At 50.7% G+C, this 6755-nt stretch overlaps 1 pseudogene; it reads left to right on the plus strand.

Annotated features, from left to right (window-relative positions):
* The first annotated feature begins 3293 nt into the window (after nt 1-3293).
* LOC147960086 (uncharacterized) lies at nt 3294-6291 on the plus strand (annotated as a pseudogene).
* The last annotated feature ends 464 nt before the right edge of the window (nt 6292-6755 follow it).

Below are 6755 nucleotides of genomic sequence, written 5' to 3' on the forward strand. Positions count from 1 at the left end.
TTAGAAGAGTAGGAGGTGGAGCTCCTACAATTCCTCTGAAGCCAAATGAGACATCTTTGCTTGGAAGCTTGCAGATAGGACTGGCTACAGTGCACATCACTCCTAGACATTCGGAAGGACACCAGACCAGTCAAACTAGCCCTCTACCGCTTCACCACAGAGAAACGACGGGATGTCAGTGGAGAGATCACTCGGTTCCTAGCTGTCGGGTTCATTAGAGAAGTTGCACAACTAGGGTGGCTTGACGACCCTGTCATGGTACGCAAAAAAGAACATGTCCTGGCGCATGTGCGTTGACTACACCGACCTAAACCAAGAGTGCTCAAAGGACCCATTCCCTTTGCCTCGCATCAGCTGGGTCATAGATTCAACTCCAGGCTACGGTCGCATGTGCTTCCTGGACTCTTATTCCGGCTACCACCGAATACACATGAAGGAATAAACCAGAAGACCTCCTTCATTACACCTTTGGGTCTTTTGCTACATCACCATGCCCTCCGGGATCAAGAATGCCAGGGCAACATATCAAAGGACCATGTAGAAGTGCCTACACGGCCAGATCAACATCAACCTCGAGCCATATGTTGATGGTGTAGTCATTAAGTCAAGGCACAACTCTGGCCTTCTGTTCAACCTCGAGAAGACCTTCACCATCCCGCATCGTTTCAGCATGAAGCTGAACCCTAAAAAATGCATTTTGGGGTGCCCGCTGGATAGTTCCTTGGATTCATCGTCTCTCAGGGAGGGCATTGAAGCTAACTCAGAGAAGATCCAAGACATCATCAACTTGAAGCCCCCAGAAAAGATCTGGGAAGTCTAGAAGCTCGCGGGGGTGCATCACAACCCTCAGCCACTTCATATCCCTGCTCGGGGAGAACGCGCTTCCGCTTTACCGCTTCCTACAGAAGAATGAAAAGTTCTAGTAGAGCGACGAAGCAAAGGCCGCATTCGCCGACCTCAAGCGCATCTTGCAATATAACCCACTACTGACCTCCTAGCGCAGTCAGAGCCGTTGCTACTATACATATCGGCTACCACACATGTGGTTAGTGTATATAAGGCATAGTGGGTTCAACATCCCATATACTACGTTAGCAAAGTTCTGACCCCATGTAAGACCTGCCACCTACATTATCATAAGATCATGTATAGCGTGTTCATGGTGGCCCACAAGCTATGTCACTACTTCCAGGCGAATCCCATTATGGTTGTTAGTGATCCCCGCTATCGAAAATCATCACAACAAAGATGCGATAGGACGCATGGCCAAATGGTCGATCGAGCTCCTACCCTTCGAGATCACATACAAGCCTTGCTCGCCCGTCAAGTATCGGGCCATCACCGACTTCATCATCGAGTGGAACGAAGCCCGATAGATGCCACAAATGTTGACGTCAAGTACTACCTTATGTATTTTGATGGTTCTATGACCATCCAAGGACTGGGGCCGGGCGTTGTCCTCATCTCACCATGCAGTGATAGGATGAATTAGTCATATAGATACAATTCCCAACTCCAACAATGTGGAAGAATATGAAACCCTCCTTCACGGGCTCTGCGTTGCGGCCTCCACGGGAATCTAGCTCCTCATTTACCGCTACGATTCTGACCTCGTCGTTCAGTAAACGATGAAGAGGTTCAACACCAAATACCCAAATATGGTCCCATAGTGTGGTGTTGTCCGCGAGCTGGAAGGAAAAATTGATGGCATCGAACTTCACCACATTAAGCATACTGACAACGTGTCAGCCAACAACTTGGCATGCATGGGGACAGCTCAGGAACTAATCCCAACTGAGATATTCCTAGAGGTCCTACACAAGCCATCTGTGTGGCTGTAAGAAATCACAGAAGAGACTCCAACCTCCGATGGCCCAGAGGGCCCGAACCTAGGTACAATTAATATATATGGTTGATTTGGGCACCCAAATTCCAATCTATTCCCATCATTAAGGTTCCCACTCAAATTTTATTATGGTGATTCATCTATCAAGATCATCCAACAATTGTAATGGTCTAGCTGCTCAAATTCTTCCGTAACCGGGAACACGGCTAATCATCATTTGTTTTTACACTCTGCAGAGATTTGCAGACTTTACTCACTAGACTCAACCCGAAGATTGAGATGAAGTTTTTCAAAAATAGTCCCCTCCACCCACTGGAAGCCCATACACCTACTCAAAATCTACATCTGCTAGCTTTGCCTAGGCGAGGCTTCCACAATCTACTCAACTAAGCTAGAGCCCATATAGTTGGTGCTTGTACATGGAAGCTACTAGTCACTAAGTCTGTCTGGTCTTTTTGAACCTGGTCGGCATTTCACTTACATTCAGAGGATAGAAACCATGATATCTTGGACCCACCCAGCAATACCACTTCCACCAGAGGTGAATTCTATCTTTAGTTTCTAGTCAAGTCATTATATGATTCTCACGTAAGCATACATGAACCAATCCCCGTCTACATAGCATAGCAAGAATACAACTACCACGATCTACAAGGCTATACTAAGCTAAATCTTAATTGCAATAACATACCACCATAATATTCCTACACGTGCATAATATAGTAATGTGATATAGAACTACATGCATAGAAAAATAATAGGATGAAGTATGACCAAGGTGTAACTTGCCTCGTATATTTGATGAATATGGTCGCACTCACAATCTTGACAATTATATTTGTCACGCTCCGAGCAATCTATCGTAAACAAAATAATCCAAATAAACAACCATGCCATAAAGAAGAATCAAATGAGAAATAAAACAATATGGCAAGGTTACAAAACATCATATATATATAGGCTTATAATATATGATATGGGTCTCGATGTGCTATAAAGTGTCACGTAAAGGAATCAACTCAAAAGAGTCAATGGATAATGAATTGTTGCTATATAAGCTTATATTGGAGATAGTATGAAACATGGTCAAAAGTATTTGGAAAACAACGTACAAGTTGTGTAATAGATCGTATAGAACATATGTATTCGTTGCAAAAAGAATTGATTGGAAAGGAACGCTACAACTCAAGTTATAGTGACATGAAGTTTTAATTAATTTCAATTTAGAATGGTCAAAACATTTCAATTGGAGTATATTAGATATGAACAGAAAGTATATGACACAAGTGTTTAGGTGCAAAAAGAATCAATTGAGAATGTGCTACGGTTTGTAAGATATGATCAAAAAGGAGGTTTGAATTCAAATTTGAATCGCTCAAATTGAAAAGTTCAAAATTTGAAACTAATGATGCTACTGGATTTCCATGGTAAATATGGACACATAAGACGTCAAGCCCCAGGCACCCAATCCACAAGCTACTGCCGACCACCAAAAAGACTCATGCCAACGCCCACGCTCCTGCGGCGCGCCGCTCCGGCGCCCGCAGCCACCGCTCAGGCCGCCGCTGCCCATATCTCGCCCCCAAGCGCCTCCTCGTCGTCACCGCGGTTCCCTCCGGGGTTCCCTTCGCCGCAGTTCAGAAGGATGGATCTGGTGGCCGAGCTCTTTCCCCAGCTGGCATCAAGCTCCCCAGATCTGAATCCCCAAGCCACTCACTCTCCGACTACGGCTGCTGCGGTCGCCGCCGGTGTGCAGCGCAAAGTCTGCTTCGCCATCAATGCGAATCTTCTGCAAGACACGCCACCTCCGCCCATTCAAGGAGCTCACCGCCCATGCCTCAAATCCGCGTCTGCAACCTCATTCAAGGCAAAGGCTCGATGGGACTCGACGAGCTCTCCCTCGAGCCCAGCGCCGGCTGCTCGGGAATCAAGACACTCTACCCCCGCCGCGGATGCTCAGGAGCATCAATGGCATTTGGTGCGGCCGGCTCATTGGTGGCGTAAAGAGCGACCTAACCACTCTCATTCAAGGTGTCGGGTCACAGCTTCTTATTCCCCACCAAGGAGACAGAGTGAGTTCGTCAAGATCCAAGACAGAGAGTGCCACCGCTGTTTGCTCAAAGGCCATTGCAAGGCGAGCTGCGGGAATCCGTTTACCTGCCGGCGCTACCGTCAGGTTGGACACAGGGCGAGGGGCTGCACCAACTTCCGACCCCCCTCCCCTCGGTCCCTCCCGTCGCTGTCTCAAGCTGCTACTGCTGCTCCCTCCTCCTCATCCGCGTCCCCTGCATCATCCCCTGCATCATCCCCTGCTGCTGCTTCTTCGGCCCGGTCCTCTCCATCGGCTGTGGTGTGCGCCATGCCGCGTTAGACGCCCCGCGTTGGCAACCCTTCGTTGCGGCCTGAGGAGGGGAGCGTGGTCATCGTCTCCACGCCAGAGATGGAGGCCAACACCGCTAGCCTTGCTTCCCTGGGTGCCTTCTTGTGGCTTGGTGGGAACAAGCCGGTGGTGAGCGCTGCTGAGATCAAGGAGGCCCTCGACGTGGAGTTCGGCGTGTGAGATGTCAAGGTGGTGCCGCACTATCCCGAAGATTTCTTCGCCCTCTTCGACTATCAGCACCAACGCGACAAGGTCACGACGTCAGGCAGATTCCGGCACAACGGCCTCGACATCCACTCCGCCAACTGGCGCTTCGACGCGCACTCTGATGTGGTGCGTGCAGATTACCACGTCCACCTCTGCATCAAAGGAATCCCCCTCAATGCTTGGTGTGACTCCGTGGCAGCGCAGGTCCTCGGTCCGAACTCTTTTGTCCATTATTTCGACATCGCCACTCTCTGTCGCGAAGATACATCAAGCTTCATGCTTTGGGCGTGGTCTGAGAACCCCTCGGCCATCCCCAAGGTGCAGCAAGTTACCATTGCCCCCCGCGTGGCCATGGGGATGGGTGGTGCTCCGTCCACGGCTGTTGGGCATCAGGGCATCCGGCGTCGAGCTATCATTCATCTGGACAAGCTAGAGGACTACACACCAGACGTGGCCGGCAACATTCCGCGTCGCCCGCACACTGACCCCTTCACCTGGAGATATGGTGTGGTGGACGGCGAGTCCAGGGTTCGAGACAGGCGTGAACCTCCACCTCGACATCGGGATGACGATGACCGGCACCGCCGCGATGACGACCACGACAGGGACGACCGGCGGGGCCACGACAATGACCAGCCGCGTTCCTCATGGCGTGATCGTATCTTCCGGAGCCGCTCCTGCGCTCCGGAACGCCGGACTGAAGATGATCGCCACGGTTCACGTCGCGAGGAGCGTGGCGGTGACCATGGCCGCGATGGTCGACGCCGCTCTGGAGGCGGCTCACGGGATCATTCGGCTCATGGACGCTCACTGCCGCCTTCTCCTCGCACCACTTCGAGCGACATCATTGAGCTTGCCCTGTCTGGTTCAGCCTTGGGTTGTCTTTGTGGTGTGGCTCGCATGGTCACCAAAGTCCAGCCATCTCTTACGATGGAAGAACGCCACGCCCCCAACAAGGAGTCCACACATGCCCAAGTGGTGCTGGACTCGACTCGGCTTCAGGCGACGCTGCCAGAGATGGCTCCAGATGCAGTGATCTCCACGCCAGAGTTCGTTCTGGCTACTCCCACCCCACCACGCCTGGGAACGGAACCAGAAGACCCTGCCATCCCCACGCCGGAGCTTGTCCTTGCTACTGCAACTCCTACTCGGGATGAGGGGAATGAAGATCACACTGATGAAGCCTTGACTGCTGCGCCTGCTACCAATGCATCTCCAGAGCCTGCAACACCCATCTTCATCCCGTACATGCCGGCGTTGCTCTCGTCACCACGTTCGACGCTGCCCAGGCCTCCAGCAGCTCAACGGAAGACGCTGGCCGGGGTGACCAGCTTCCAGTTGCCACGACAGAGCCCTCGTCTCCGAGCCAAGAAGAGGAAGATGCCCATAGCGAAGCTTGCTGAACAACTACTTTGTCACCGCATGAACATTGTGGCTGAGGGCGAGCAGGTTACAGAAGCGGCGATTGCTAAATTTGCCCAGATGTTCCAAGGTCAGCTGCCAGATATCGCCGTTGCGGCCCTCCGCGCGCTCTTCCAACTGGACTGCGACCTGTCTTCAGCGGTGGAGGAGGCCCTGGTGCAGCATGGTGGAGAAGGAGGTCCAGAGCTGGGTGAGGCTGCCTCCACGGGTGTCTGATTCTGCAGCTTGCTCTCTGTTGTAGTTCAGTTCCTGATGATAGTACACCAAATCATTGTTAGTTGTACGCCTGTTTGTAGATGCTGTGACATGCTACTGCCCCTGGTCCTGGCGAGACCTATGATTATGTGGATGTTGTTCTGTTTGTTTCCCATTTGTAATCCTGATGTATCTTTGGTGAACCAATGTTAGAACAAAACATCTCTACTTTGTGCTGGAATGTCCGTGGATTAAACTGCCCTGAGCGTAGAGCCACTGTCCACGAAACAATTGCTGCATCTTCCTGTCATCTGTCTTCCTACAGGAAACTAAGCTCCAAGTGATTGATCCTTTTACCGCTGCTTATCTTGGTGGCCAACGTCTGAAGAATTTCGCCTACAAGCCTGCTGATGGTACTAAGGGAGGCATCTTGCTGTTGTGGGATGAAGCGGTGATTGATATATCCAACGTCCAGCTCAGATCATATTTTCTCTCGACGTTTGTTGCAATCAAGAATTCTTCAGATAACAAATCTTTCAAGCTTACCACTATCTACGGGCCAACTAGAAGCATTCACAAAGATGCTTTTTTCTTGGAGCTATCATCTCAGAAACCATTGCCAGGAACAAAGTGGCTGGTTAATAGCGACTTCAACCAAATATACCGGGCTCGAGATAAAAACCGCACCAATGTGGACCGTAGTCG

This window comes from Triticum urartu, chromosome 7A (genome assembly GCF_056163025.1).
Source record: "Triticum urartu cultivar PI428250 chromosome 7A, HENAU_Tu73, whole genome shotgun sequence".
NCBI lineage: Eukaryota > Viridiplantae > Streptophyta > Magnoliopsida > Poales > Poaceae > Triticum > Triticum urartu.